This window comes from Panthera tigris, chromosome D1 (genome assembly GCF_018350195.1).
Source record: "Panthera tigris isolate Pti1 chromosome D1, P.tigris_Pti1_mat1.1, whole genome shotgun sequence".
Taxonomy (NCBI): domain Eukaryota; kingdom Metazoa; phylum Chordata; class Mammalia; order Carnivora; family Felidae; genus Panthera; species Panthera tigris.
Window position 1 is genome coordinate 16,992,712 of NC_056669.1, and position 14,957 is coordinate 17,007,668.

Here is a 14,957-nt window from a genome sequence, read left to right on the forward strand (position 1 = left end):
CAGGGACATGTCTGCTCCTTGGGCAAATCCCAGGCAGCCGGGGCTCTGACCTCTGCTCTAATCCTGTCTGTTGGCCTCTTAGCCTTGCCCTCAGCTTTCCCTATACTTTGCCAGTCGTGACCCACAGACCCCAACTTGCGTAGGGCCGTGCGCGGGCTCTAGGACAAGGGGTCAGGGCCTCCCACTCCGGGTGAGCATGTGCAGTGTGAGAGACTATGGCACTCGGCACACCATGTTCGGCCATCTGGAATGTTCTCCCCCGTGTCACCAGGCCTCCCAGCCCCTCCCAACCGGCTCTTCACACCTTGAGTTGTCATTAGGAGAAAAAAGGATCCCGAAGAGGCTCACTTTCCCAGAAGCTCACCCCCATCACAGGGTTTGTCAGAGCCGCCTCCAAGGTCAGGACCAGCTGGAGAGAGTTACTGAGATTTCACGCACATTCCTAGGGGGAGGAGGACTATCTCTCTGATGGGGATCCTGCCAGGCAGGGACCTGACCCCCATCCCTCTCTGAGGGAGGGGATGAGTGAGGGGTATGCAGCCAGGGGGTAGGGCTGGGGGCACAGGGAAACCATTTATCTGCCTCCACCCCACAGGGCACGGTCGGTCTGCGGTGTAAGTGGTGGTGGGGAGGGCAGGGGTAAGAAACAGTCTGACTGCCCCTCCCCCACTCCAAAATACACACTACCCCAGGTCTCAGAAACAGCCTGTCCTCTGAGCCCCCTGCTGCCCGTTCAAGGGGGCCCATCACTCCCTCCCAGTCTTGGTGGTACCCAAGGAATCCCTCACCCACCCCACGAGGCCCAGGGCTTCCCCCGTGTGGATTGAGGATGGCCTGTGAAGGGCTGTACCTCTCACAGGCTCTTCTCTTCCTGATGGCCCTCTCAACAGGCCCTGACTCTGGGGTGGGGGTGGGGGTCCTCGACCCCCTCCCCCACGCCACGTGGCCCTGCCAGCCTGAACTTCTTGCCACGCCAATTACTACCCGTAGGGCCAGGTCATTCTGTCACTTTATTCCACTGGGACAAACTGAGCATTTTTCAAAGGGAACGTTACTAGGAAAATAAGAACAGGCAGGCAATAGGGGCCCCTGGGTGGCTCAGTCGGTTAGGCGCCTGACTTCTGACGGCGGCTCAGGTCATGATCTCACCCTTCTCGAGAGTTGGAGCCCGCGTCGGGCTCTGTGCTGACAACTCAGAGCCTGGAGCCTGCTTCAGATTCTGTCTTCCTCCCTCTCTGCGCCCCTCCCCCGCTTGCACTCTGTCACTCTGTCTCTCTTTCTCAAAAATAAATAAACATTAAAAAAAAAAAGAACAGGCAATATAAGAACACAGGAGTGGCCAAGTTCACGGAGAAGCTATTTCTTCTCCTAATGTAATTTGTCATCCAGCCACAGACTCACTAGGAATCTCTGAAGGTCAAGTGCTGCTGGCAGAAAGCTTGGGCTTCCCTGGAAGGAAGTGAGGTCCCTGTCATTGGAGGTGTTCTAGCAGGGCCCTGATGGCTCCTTGGTGGGAGGTGATTTTGAAAGGTCAGTACATAAGGAGGATTCTTTACATCCACTCTGAACTTCAGGGTTTACGTAGGGCTTTCAGCTGTTTTCTGATGTCTTTGGTATAATCCTAGAAAATAGAATATGGATCACTGTCACTGTTTTACAGGTAAGAAAACTGAGGCATAAGAGAAAAGTGGCTTTTTCAAAGGTGCCTCGAGGTAGTGACCACCCTGGCTGGGATTCACATGGGGAGGCCCCTGGGGTACCCCGAGCTGCTTCAGCTTCGGGCCCCCCCCACTCTTGTTCTGCCCCCATCAAACTGGAGGTAAGGGTGGCCCACATTTGCAAGGTACTTAGGAGGTGGCCAGAGGTGATTCTGGAATTAATGGCCTTCAGCAGGGACAGTGGAGGCATCACTTCCCCCAAAGGGCGTATTAGCATGACAGACTGGGGTGGGTGGGGATGGGGGTCTCAAGGCTACTGGGAGGGGCTAGGAGGGCAGGGGACCAGAAAGGGTAGAACTCCCAAAACAAAGGCAGGAAGCCGAGGGGCAGTCTCCCTGGGGGTGATGGGTGTTGATGGTCTAGCAGTCTGTCCATCCCAGGCAGGGGGCCCTCCATCATCTCAGGACCCCACACCATGGCCTCTCCTTGTAGAAAATCTCCCACATCAAATGTAGAATGAGAGTAACCACGCACCATGTGGAGTTATTGAAACGAGAGGGGATTTAGATATGAAAATGCTCATGCTAAAATGTAATGACCCTTAATGGCTTTTCTCTGGGCCTTGCCAAGGTGGCAGGCACAGAACCCCTCCACTCAGGAGGGGCTCTGGTTCTTAGAGGGGGTGTGTTGGGGCAGGTTGGCGATGAGCTTCGAAACCCTAGGGGGCGCAGAAGACTCCAGAATTCTGGAGGTCTCAAGACCTGGACACATCTAGGAAGGCGAGGAGGAGCAGGCCAGCTTAGTTCCAGCAAGTTCTATGAGCGACACCATGGGACGCCTCAGAGAGATGATTTGAGTCATCTGTTTTCCCCAGGGGAAAACAATCTCAAAGAGAGAAGTGGGGACACCTGGGCTCCAGGTCCTTCCTGGAAGAGACGCTGGAGGACATCTGATGGGGACTGGGCTGTGAGACTTGGGTGGGGGCGTGGGGCTGGGTGGGGGTGGCACGGAGAGGGTATTTCCTGTGCATAGGTTCCTCAGTTTTTCCCTACATACCCCTCACGGCGGCCCTTGAAATAGGGGTTCTCATCTCCGTTTTATACTCCTGGTCTCAAATCGCCAAGCTAACACGACACAGATTTGGTGGCTGCACCCGGGCCTGTGTAACCCCAGAAGCAGGCCTGCCCGCCAGTGTTCGCAAGTGTCTGGGCTGTGCTTTAAGGCCCTGGAGCACGACCTCGGATGGGACTGTGTGTGTGTTCAATGTGTTTTGCAAGTTACAAACCATTGCAAAATCGTGAGGCACGGTGGCATTTTGGTTCTTTTTAATGTGAAGTTCGGTACATTGCAAAGAGCACTTGGCTTGGAGTCAGAAGGCCTGGGTCCAAGTTATGAGTCGCCTCCTCACCACCTGTGTGACTTTGGGCACGACACTGAACTTCCTGAGCCTCTGGTTAATCATCAGCTAAATGGGGCCGGGAGGACCTGCCTCCTGCTTGCCTCCCCAGCTGGCCGTGAGAATCCTGGGGCACAGAGCTTCCCTTCCTGCAGCCCAAGGGGCCTGGCCTCGTCTGGTCGATTCCTGCTGCAAACGTTTGCACGGAGGTCCTCCCGGTGCTGGGTGTTTGACAGCTTTTGCAGATCATTTCCGCTTTGCCACGTCATCTTTGGTACGACCTTTTTCCAGGAAACCTTTTCCTGGGAGCCCCGCCTGCCTTGGATGACTCCATCCGATAGCAAACATCGTTCCCACAAGCCCGGTTGTACCCGCCTGGGGCACTTGCTGCTTTGTGGGCGTACTGAAACTTGTGTCAGGCCCAGGACCGCCCCCCCCCCCCCCCATGCGTCAGGCTGGTGTGGCCCCTTCTCCTGGCCCTCCTCCTACCCTGTCGTCAGGACGTGGCTCTGATCTTCAGGGTCTTGATGGTGGCAGGCAGTGCGCACGCTGTAAAGCGGTTAGAGACACAGCTTCTGCGGCCAGGCCGCCCCCTTCCTGTGCCAGCCGACTCTGTCACTCAGCAGCTCCCTTCATGTCTTCGTTTCTGTGTCTTGGGATGATGGCACGAATACTACCTTACCTCCCAAGGCTGAGGTAAGGGCTTCTTATCATAAAGTCCTTTGAACAGTGCCAGGCACTTAGTGAGCGATATTGTAAGTCTTAACTATCAGTAGAAGCCCTTGGGTCATTCTGTAATTTCCAAACATTACGTAACGGTAAGGAATTCTTACGGTTATTAGCCTTCTAGGACTCAACTTCCCCATCTGAGGGTTGGGGCAAATGATCTTTGAGGTTCCTCTGGTTTTAGTGACTTATAATTCTAAAACAGGTAGGTGAATGTCTTGCTTGGGACCCGCATGTGTTGCGCTGTAGGGACCGAAGCACAGGGCACGGGGGTGACACCCAAACGCCCAGACTTTGGGACAGAGAATCCGGTAGCTGGAAGGTGATGGCAGAAAACACGCAGGAGGAGGGGCAGACGTTAGATGGTGAGCCTTCCCAACCAGGGCGGCCCTGTGTGCTGTCTTTATCTGGAGCCTGTAGGAAGGCCAGGACCAGCCAGCTGGGGGCCCCAGTTCCCAATGGGGGGCTGGGATGCCTCCTGAAAGAGCTGTTTGTAAGGGACCAGCACTTCTCACTGACCAAACCCCCCAACTTTTTCCTTCTGTGGAGGAAAACCCTGGAGACAGACAGATAGCGGCCACAGTCTTTCTTGGGGTTCTGGCCTTCCCCCGACCCTGGTACTCCCTAAGTGGGTTGTCAGAAGAGACATTCTCACCCATTCTCATTGTGATCTTCTCTGTTGGGGACCCCTTCTCTGCTCTGCTCAGGTAGGTCTTTGCTCTGTTAGCAAGGCAGATTCTTCACTTCTGTGCAGAGGAGGGCAGAGCAGGGAGGCTCAGCAGCAAGCGGGGTGAGAACAGCCCAACGGGCTGCTGTCCACCCTCCCACACGCTCCCACTGCTGCAGCAGGCCGGACTCTTCTGGAAGCTTCCCTGGCCACTATCACCCTGGACACCTGGGCTCAGGATCACTTGTAGTAGATAGAGGTGATGGATGGGGTGTGGTGACTCATCACTGTCCTGCCGGGGAGCTCTGGGGGACCTGCTACCCCAGCCCTACTTGGTGTCTGGGAGAGGCTGCCAAGCTCCCGTCCTCCAGGCTCTTGGTTCTCCATGCAGATAGGCATGGACTCAGGTGAAGAGCCTCGCTGGAGAAGTGGCCATGATGGAAGGAGAGCCCCAGTCCCAGTCCAAGACTCTTCCTGCCTCTTGCCCGTCCTCGGGCTCTGACATCCCTCCAACCCATCACAGCCATCAGTGAAAACTGCATCTGGGTGTGGCTCACCGTCCCCTGCCCTCCTTGTGAAACCCCAGGAAGCCCGCATTGCTTAGGAGTCCATCCAGGCAGCAGAGGAAGGTTTCCCAGCTGGCCCCACCCAGCGTGGCCATTATGGCACCTCAACACCTCATCGTGGCCACAGGGCATCACCCTGTTTTGTGTCAGGATTGGCATTTCCTGATCGCTGGCCCTTCCTTCCCGCTGCTCGGGGGCTCCTCCAGAGACACACCATCCTCCCTCCACTTCTGGCTCTCCCCATCCTGTCCTGCCTCCCCAGTGCCTCCTGGGCCCCCCAGAACAGGGACCTGAGGAGGATCACAGCGTAGCTGGATGGACACCAACCCCTCCTCCTGGGAATGCATGACAATGCGTCTTCAAGCTTTTTTTTTTTTTTAAAGTCCTTTCAAAACCCCAACTATCAGATAGTCATACGAAAATGTGCTTGACATTCTTAGTCATCAGAGAAAGGCAAATAAAAATCACAATGGGATGCCACTACGCCCTTGCCAGAATTGCTCCAACAGAAAGACCAGATGGTATCATGCCTAGGCAAGGAAGTTGAGTAACTAGACCCCCTCATATTCTCCTGATGGGGGCATATCTTGGCACAACCACTTTGGAAGACTGTCTGGTTGTATCTGCTAATCCTCATTCTACTCCCAAGTATATACCAAAACAGCAATGAACGTCGTGTGCCCGAAAGTTACATATAAGAATGCTGTAGCAACCTTATTCATAATTGGCCCAAACCGGAAACAACACACACGTATCTGTTGATGACAGCGTAGAAGTAATACATTGCAACACATTCACACAATGCGATGTTACACAGCACGCAAAAACACTCCACGTGGATATATCTCACAGATATCATATGGAGTGAAAGAAGCCAGGCAGACAAGTAATTGTATACTTTGTACGATTCCATTCATGCAAATTTCCAAAATAGGGGTATTGTCTGGGAGGGAGCTTGAGTGACCGTCTGTGTCTTGTCTGAGGGGGTAGTGACGTGGGTGTATACGTGTGCAGCTGTACCCTTAAGACTGGTATGCTCTAGGGTCACCTGGGTGGCTCAGTCAGTTAAGCGTCTGACTGTTGGTTTCAGTTCAGCTCACGATCTCACGGTTTCCTGAGTTTGAGCCCTACATCGGGCTCCCCGCCGACAGTGTGGAACCTGTTTGGGATTCTCTCCCTCTCTCTCTGTCCCTCTCCCACTCGTGCTGTCTCTGTCTCTCTCAAAATAAAAAAAATTTTAAGATTGGTATACTCTATTGTTGGTATGGTATCCCTCACCTTAAAAAAAATACAAAAAGTTAAAAACAACAAAGAACGAAAACCTTACATGGAGCCTTGGTGGGTAAAACAGGTGGAAGCCAATACCCATCCTCTTGCTTCCCACATCGGGAGCCTCCTGGGGCATTTCTGCAGATACCACTCTGGAGGACACACTGGAAGCTTGTACCCCGGAGTAAACATGGCCTCAGGGGCCTCAGTCAGGGTCCTGCCTCTGAGGGACACATCCTAGCTTCTCCATGCCCTTGTCCCTCCCACAAGATGGCAGGTATTATGGGACGATGCAAATAATGGTGGTCACCACCGAGCCAGGAAGGCCCAGAGCTGGGCAACTAGCTGGGACTTGGCAAGTGTCCTAAAACCTGATGTCATTTCCATGACAGGTTCTGTTTGCCTGCTGTAGTTTGCTGCTTAGGGCAGATAGGCAGGGGTGGAAAGAATAGTAAGAGATAATTCTATCCCCACTTAACTTGGCTGAGCACTCACTCTGTTCCAGGCATTGTGTCAAGTGCTTTACAAAGGGATGATTCTCCTTTAATCCCTGCAGCAGCCTTCTGTGGTAGGTGCCACTATTATCTGCTTTACAAATAACTTCCTCTATATACAACTGTTTTTATTCATCTCAGCAGTCAATTCATGTAGCTTGAGTTATAAAGCTCAGGGAAGGCAAGCAACTTGCCTTAGGTCCACACAGCTGATAAATGGTACAACTAGGGATGGAATCAAGGTCAGTTGGACCCTGAAGCCTTCCTCTTTCCTTTCACCAGGGTTTCAACAAATGTCTGCTGTGAACTGAACTGATGATAGAATCGTCGAAAAGGACCACAATGGGCTGAAATACTGACCCAGATCATTAAGATAAATGGATAGCAGAGAAATCACCACATTTAGAGAGAAAAGTAGACAGTACAAGTACTGAATAAGAGAGATCTGCTTAGAAATAGCACACATGAAAAAGACTCAAAGATTTACTCATCCATCCACCCATCTATCCACTCACCTATCCATCCACTCACTCATCTACCCACGCATCTACCCACCTACTCACCCATCCATCCATCCACCCATTCATCCATCCATCCATACATCCAAACCATCCATCCATCCATCCATCCATCCATCCATCCATCCATCCATCCACTCACCTATCCATCCACTCACCCATCCATCCATCCACCCATTCATCCATCCGTCTGTCCATCCAAACCATCCATCCATCCATCCATCCATCCATCTATCCATCCATCCATCCACTCACCCGTCCATCTGTCCATCCATCCATCCATCCATCCACCCACCCACCCACCCACCCAGAAGCTTAACCACCAGGATGGAGCCCACGCCACCAGGTGTTTCATGTCACCACTATTATTGAGGTCAGCTGGGTTGGGTATATCCACGGTGTAAGAGGAATAGGCCAGGTTCAGGGAGGATACTCAGACAATCCTTCCACCCCTCCATCTCCCATTCCCTGCTGGTCAGATCAGTTCCAGGGAAGACTATTTTATCCCTGGTCCTCAGAATGAGCAGGAGCTGGTTATGTGTTGTTTTTCCAAAGAGCTGGAGTATCAGATTATGTTTTTTTTTTTAAAGACAATTTTTTAGGAGCAGTTTCAGGTTCACAGCAAAATTGAGTGGAAGATATAGATATTTCCCATATACCCTGTGACCCCATTATGCACAGCCTCCCCTACTACCAAAATCCCGCACAAGAGTGGTACATTTGTTATAATCCACTTTGTTACAATCAATAAACTTCTGATACATTATGACCACCCAAAGTCCATAGGTAGAGGCAGGTGGGGGGATGGGTTAAATAGGTGATGGGGATTAAGGAGTGCACTTGTGATGAGGACAAAAGTCCATAGAGTCCAAAGTCCATAGGTAACTGGGATTTTTTTAATTTATTTATTTTTATTATTTTTTAAAACATTTTATCTTTGAGAGAGAGAGAGAGAGCATGAGCAGGGGAGGGGCAGAAAGAGACACACACACAGAATCTGAAGCAGGCTCCAGGCTCTGAGCCGTCGGCACAGAGCCGGATGCGGGTCTTGAACTCACGAACCATGAGATTATGACCTGAGATGAACTCGGATGCTTAATTGACTGAGCCATCCAGGCGCCCTGGTACCTGGGATTTTTGATGTGGCTTTGAGAGCTTGCTCTATGCTGAGCATTGCGATAATGCTTTTCTACAGCTACTGGTCACCTGAGCCGAGACTTGAACCCAGGTTTGCCTGACTCAAGTCCAGGCTTCTAACAGATGTGTTGCTAAGTGGCCTGATGTTTCGAGCAGAGGGATAAACACATGCGGAAGAAGTTTGGCCAGGACTAACCATCTCCAAATATTTGAAGGACTGTCCTAAGAAGGCCAGGCCAGCTTCTCAGGGAAATACTTGGACCCGTGGGTAAAACTTAGTGGAGGGGGATTTTGTCTGAGTAGAGGAGTTGCCATATGATGGTGGGGCTTAATTCGAGAGGTAGTGAGCTGCCCGTCCCCAGAGGTACCTGGGATGCTTGAAGCAAAACCCTGCCTTAAGGGAGGTTGGGTCATTCCACCTACAAGGTCTTTTCGATTCCCGCTTTGATAACGTTTAGTTGTGTTCAAGCTTTATTGAGCACTTACTGTGTGCCTGCCCCGGGCCAGGCACTGCGGATGAATAAGCCCTGATTCTAGCCTTCAAGGGGCTTCCAGCCTATGGGCAAGGCAGCTCGTATGGCTCTGTACTTGCCTCCAGGTACTGGCCTCCACTACAGTCACTAGCATCCAGGGTCCCAGGTCTCAGAGGTGATGATGATGGCGATGATCTTGTCATGACAATAAATAGCATATTGGCGCATATAAGCTCTTACGTGCTTATCCACTGCATCGCCCACCTAGCCACCCCTGGATCCAGTCTCCTATCTCAGGACCTGCTTCTTCCTCATGATTGACACCTGGGGTGGCCTCTGCCTCCACACCATTAGAATCTCCTGGGTAGCTTGTTGAGAATACACCTGTGTGGGTCCAACTCCCAGAGGCTCTGACCCTCTTCATCTGGGGTGGGGCCTGGATATTTGTGTTTTTAACCCCCGAGTGATTTGGGTCTGTTCCCGGGCCCGATGGAGCCAGTGATGTGTGCGGATGGTGCCCTGGAGCTGGTTCTCGAGCCAAACAAGGCTATTCCTGTGCCCTTCCTAGCAGAGTTCAAGATGAGCTTGGATGCACCAGGCCGGAGGGGCCAGCTTGGATGAGGCCCCAGGCAGTGGAGTGTGTGTGCGGAGGGGAGGGAAGAGGGCAGGGCCTGTAGCTTCTCATCTGGAGGTTGAGTGTGGAGCTAGAGTGAGGATTGGCCTGGCTCTCCCATCAAGCCTGCAGACCAGGGGAGAAAATAGGGCGTGGGGGCCCACAGAAGCCAGTACCAAGGTGGTGCCCAAGGATTGCTCCCCAAAAGTATCTGGCCCTGGGGGCAGGGCAGAGGTGCCTCCAGGAGCCGGGGCTCCCCTCCAGCTTGCACAGGAGGCCTTGCCCCTGACCCACCTACCTCCCATTCTTCAAAAGCATGGCAGATATCACCCTATATTGTGATTTATAATAAGAAGCACGCATTTGGTCTTTGTCCTGGTTCCTGGCACAAAGCTCCTACAACCCTTGGAATTTCCTAAGCGATAAGAGCCATAAAAGGTGTCTTCACGCTCAGAAGAAATCCTTTCAGCCACACCTGGGTTTAAGTTAATGAAGTTTGGAAAACACCTAAGAATGGGGGCTGGCTGCCAGGGGAGCCAAGCATGTGATAAGAAGTTTGGAACTTTCCGCCCCACCTCTGACCTCCAGGGAGAAGGGAGGGGCTGGAGACTGAGTTCAGTTGCCAGTGGCCGATAAGTCAGTCAATCAGGCCTGTGTAACGAGGCCTCCATAAATACCCAAAGGGACGGGATTCGAGAGCTTTCCGGGTTGGTGGACACCCGCAGGTGCGGGAAGAGAAGCTCCCAGCCCCTTCCCATGCACCTTGCCCTAGGCGGCTCTTCCATGAGTCACAGCCCTTTATAATAAACAGGTGATCTACTGAGTTAACTGGCTTCCTACGTTCTGTGAGCCACTCTCGCAAATTATCCGAACCCGAGGAACCTCTCTGATTTATAGCCAGTCGGTCAGAGGCACAGGTGGCATCCTGCAGGTGACCCTGGCGTTTGGAGTCGGGGACAGTCAGTCTTACGGGACTGAGCCCCTGGCCTGTGGGATCCGATGCTCCCTCCGGGTCCGTAGCGTCAGAACTGAGTTTATTGCTTGGTGGCGTGGAAGAAAAGGCACACGGGCCCTGGAGCCAGAATTGTACCGTCTTTTCCACCGAACACACCAAATGTGGCGCCCGCGAGCCCAGCTGATAACCCGCGGGGGTTCGCTCTGCTCCGTGGGTGAATCGAAAGTGGTGTCAGCTCTAGCATTCTCCAGTCAGGCGGGTGCCACCCCCTTCCCTGGCTTCCTCCCCCCCACCCCCCACCGCTCTCAACACCTGGCTCTGGTTCTGGCCCAGAGCATGTTCAGCATGTGTTCTCTGCTGGTCTGGTCGCCAAGCCTTAGTTTCCTCCTCTAGGCTTCTGTTCTCACCGTGCTGACTAAGTGTGTTGGACTAGAATGATCTCTTTTAGAACAACTGATATAAGATGCTAAAGTCTCAAGTTAGCCTGGGATGCTCTTAACACACCTCTGGTCTGGAGAACTCCTGCACATCCTTCAGGCCCAGGGGGAAATCGTCACATCTTCCATCAAACCTTTCAGACCTTCCCAAGCGAAATGAGCCATTCCCGTTCTGTGCTATCGTAGGGCTCCGCACACAGCCCTGCTCCAACCTGTGGCCAGCAGGCACTGGCTGTTTTGGAATTTGGGACCCCTGGAGCCTCCGAATTCTTTCAAAGCAGGGACTCTGGGTGGCACTATCACAGTATCTCACAGGGCCTGGCCCAGAGTGGCCAAACGAATGAATGCACGCGTGAGTGAAGGATGCAACCCTCAAGTTCTTCAAGTTCATTCTCTTAACCGTCGGCAAGCAGAGTGCTCAAGGTAAAGAGGAAGGGAAAGAGGCCTCCACGGTATCCAGAAAGCAGCTCTGGGTGCCCAGCTATCTTAGTCCTGTTCCACAGCTGAGGTAGGGCAATGGTGGGCACACCCAGGGGGACCTTAGCCACCCAGACAGGTCCTGTCCCCAGGACCCCAGGACCCCTGTCCCCAGCGTTTGGTCCTCTGCTGTGCTGAGGGTGGGGATGCGGGGACAGGGCCGAGGGTTGAGGTTGGGGCAGAAGGACCCTAACGAGCCAAGTTCTTCCCGCACCCAGCTCAGCTAGCACCTAGAAAGCTAGGTGTTCCCTGGACTCCCGGGACCCTGGGGGAAGGGGCCAGATCGGGCTCCTCCCGCCAGGAGAGGCTGTGCCGGGGACTAATTGGCTTGCCCTCCTTCCGATGCCGGAGAAAGTCTTGGCTAATTTGCCGGAACACTCTAGTTAAATGCCAATTAGGACGTTCTGTCCACTGCTCTCTTCCAATATATTAATAATGTAATTAAGCATTTATTGCCTGCGCAAATTAAAAATTAACTTGAACGGACAGCCTGGAAAACTGAGGAAGTGACCACTTAAACAACCAATTTGCATCTCGTTCGCGAATCCGCATCTAAACACAGTCTAGGGTGCTGGGTTTGGCCTTCCAGTGAGGGGCCCAGCCAGCTGCCAACAGCTGCCGGCTGCTTCTCCCGGCCCGATTCCGCCTGATTCCTGCTGGCCCTGGCCTCCCCACCCCGATCCTAGGAAAGGAGGACGGGGCTTCCCCCCCAAATGTGCAGGAGGGCTTTCCGCTAAGTGGCCACCTTGGCTCTCAGCATCCCTACCCCCTTTTCTCAGAGGTGTATGGTGTGGATTTCAGGGAAAAGAGGCTACCGGGGGTGACTGGGGGAGGTGAAGCCCCTGCCACTCCCACCTAGGATCGATTTGTCCTGCATTCCAGCCCTGGAGATGGGAAGCAGATGGTGGTGGAGCGGGGAGGGGAGGTAAGCAAGGAATGAGGACACCCTCCCTGCACCCAGCCCTGCTCCCCCCACCCCTGGAGATGAAGGGCTGGGTCTCTTGGAGAGACCTGGCAGGGGACAGAAGATAAAGCTCCCCATCTCTTCTCTGTCTGACACGGCGGGCGATAACTGTTGGCTTTCCTCTCCAAAAGACCACAGGAGGCGAACTGGCAGGAAGGAGCAGGGCAGCAGGGAGTGGGCGAGAAGGGGGAAGGGAAGAAGCCTGAGCTGTGCTCGGCTGCTGGAGGGCAGCAGAGGCCTAAACTCAGGAAGGCAGGGACTCCGGCCAGCACAGGGAGGGCCCTGCCTCCTCCCTGCCTGTGCCTGTAGAGGCCCAGCCTTCCCGCCTCTGCTGCCCACCAGTCTTCCCGGGTGTGGGTGCTACTTCCTGGCAGCCTGGGAGCTGGGGTGACATTTCAGGCAGGACCCTGACCGCCCCCCACCCCGGGAGGCAGGCTCCTGCAGGGGTCGGTGTCACTGTCCCAGAACCATGGGACCTGGGCACCGGCCAGAGGCTCCCTCCCCTTCACTACTGTGCTGGCCCATCTCTAGCTCTCCCCTGTCCCCGTGCCCCCAGCACGGCCACCGCAGGGAGACGAGCGACACAGGCAACCAACGTTGTTTTAAACACTTTATTTATAAAAAAGTACATTTTTTTTCCCTCAGTACATTTTTCAACTCATCATTTTTTTTTTTTATACAAGTAAAAGGGGGTGATGCAAACACCCCCTGGGTCAGAACCAGGAGAATCTGCTGGGTCGTCCCGGGAGCAAAGACGAACACGGTGACGAAGAAACTGATGCCAAGGTAGCGCATCGCACTCGGAGGTGAGGGGTGGCAGCTTCTCCTGGATTTTGCTTCCATTTGTACAAAAAGAGAAAACCGTTTTTTTTTTTTTTCCTTTTTTCCGGCCAAGAATCCCGTTCCTCACAGCAGGAGTTAGGAGAACAGCACCGGCAGGCAGGGGGCTCGGCTGGGCCTTAGGGTCGGGGCAGCAGCGGCAGCAGCAGAGGTGAGGCCTCGGGAGCCCCTCACGGCACCCGTAGCCACAGCAGGTCTCTTTGTGGCCTGGGAGGGGCCCACGTGCTCCTTAGCAGGAGAGGGCTCCTGGTGGCTTCAGAGGTCTCTGTCTGGGCCCCTGTCCTCCCAGGTGGGCCACCCACATCCACCTAACACAGTTCCCGATTCCTCTGCTTGGAGGGTGGCAGAAAAATTATTGCACCAGTGACTTGGGCACATGGAGGGGGCTGATGAGGGGGGGGGGCTGTACGCCTGGGAAACGAGGCCCCTGTGAGTCTCTCTTGCGGCCTGAGCACTGGGAAATCACGTCTCTGCTGCGGGGCTTTCGGCAGGACCAGCCCGTTCCTCTGCCGTGTCTGAGCGTCTGTGCGTGTGCACCTGTCGGAGGGGAGCGTGCCCCGTGTGCGCGCAGACTGGGCCCGAGGGGGCCGCGCTTGCCTGCTCGTGGTCACCGATTCCCTGCTGCTGCTTTTCGGCTCCTGATGAAAGGGGACTCGGGGTGGTTCGCTTACACGTTAGAACAATATCAAAATCTTAAAGAAATAGGGGGAGCAGGGTCGGGGGCAAGAAGAGGGAGGGTAACAAGAGGCAGGGTGACAACGGGGGAGGCCTTGGCACAATGAATATCGAGTTTATTTCATCTCCAGCAAAGGCAGAAGGCTCAGCTCATGCTGGGAGCACAAAGGAGAAGCAGAAGATCCTCATCTCTCTGTCGGGCCACACCTCCCCTTTGCCCGCTGGCTGTGTCTGTGGGCCCGGCGGCAGTGCCCACCTTCCCGCAGACTCGGGGCGCAGAAAGCCCCATCTCCCCAGGCCCGAGCGCCGACCCCTGCCTGCCCCTGGCCTACCCTGGGCCCCTGAGGAGCGACCGCCCTGCTGGGTGTGCTGCTGCTGGACAAGGTAGGCAGGAGCCTCCCACGCGGCCCATGCGTGTGGCATGGATCCCATACTTTGTGCTTTGCTTGGGGTGAGGGCATGGAGGTGTCTTAACGGGGACTCAGGGCTTTGGCTGGGCCCAGGGACCCTCCTAAGTACGTCACATAATGAGGAATAGGGGGTGGCAGGAGGGAGACTTTCGGTTTCATGGTTTCAAGGGGTCAGAGAATGCCTCTATCAGGGAGGCCCCTGGGATTTCCTCCTGCCAGGGGGTGAGGAGGGGGGGGGGGCAGGAGACCAAGCAGAGGGGCCAGAGTGCCGTGAGGTGGAATGGGGCAATGATGTGATATGGAAAAGGTCCTCTGCCCTGGGATGACACTAATACTGCTGGGAGAGGCAGCCCGGCTCCTTCACCCCTCTCTGCCCTGTGGCTTGAAAGACCCCAGAATTTTCTCCCCCGTCTCCACCCAATGCCAAGAGGGGAGAGCTGCCCCAGGGCTGGCATGGCTTCAGACTTCTGCTACGTGGCTACTGGGCAGCCAGGGCTGGGGCTGGGGCAGTGGGGGCCGGGTGAGGGTGGCCCAGCTGGTGGGCCCAGGGTCGCCAGGGCAGAGACGGGGCTGGTGGGGGGGGGGGGGGTGGTTAATAGCAGCACCAGGGAGGGGAGGGGAGGGAGAGGCCTGGGGCCTGGGGCTCCCTTGGGAAGCCTATGGCAGGGTAGGTCAGTGCCCG

General features: G+C 54.6%; 1 long non-coding RNA gene across 1 annotated transcript in view; it reads left to right on the forward strand.

The window, feature by feature from the left end:
• The window catches only part of LOC122231102, a 28,153-nt gene extending 13,695 nt beyond the window's left edge, over positions 1-14,458 (forward strand). The window contains exons 5-6 of the long non-coding RNA XR_006208245.1: positions 13,034-13,156; positions 13,997-14,458. This is a non-coding gene — a long non-coding RNA (uncharacterized LOC122231102). The remainder of the gene's footprint in view (positions 1-13,033; positions 13,157-13,996) is intronic.
• The last annotated feature ends 499 nt before the right edge of the window (positions 14,459-14,957 follow it).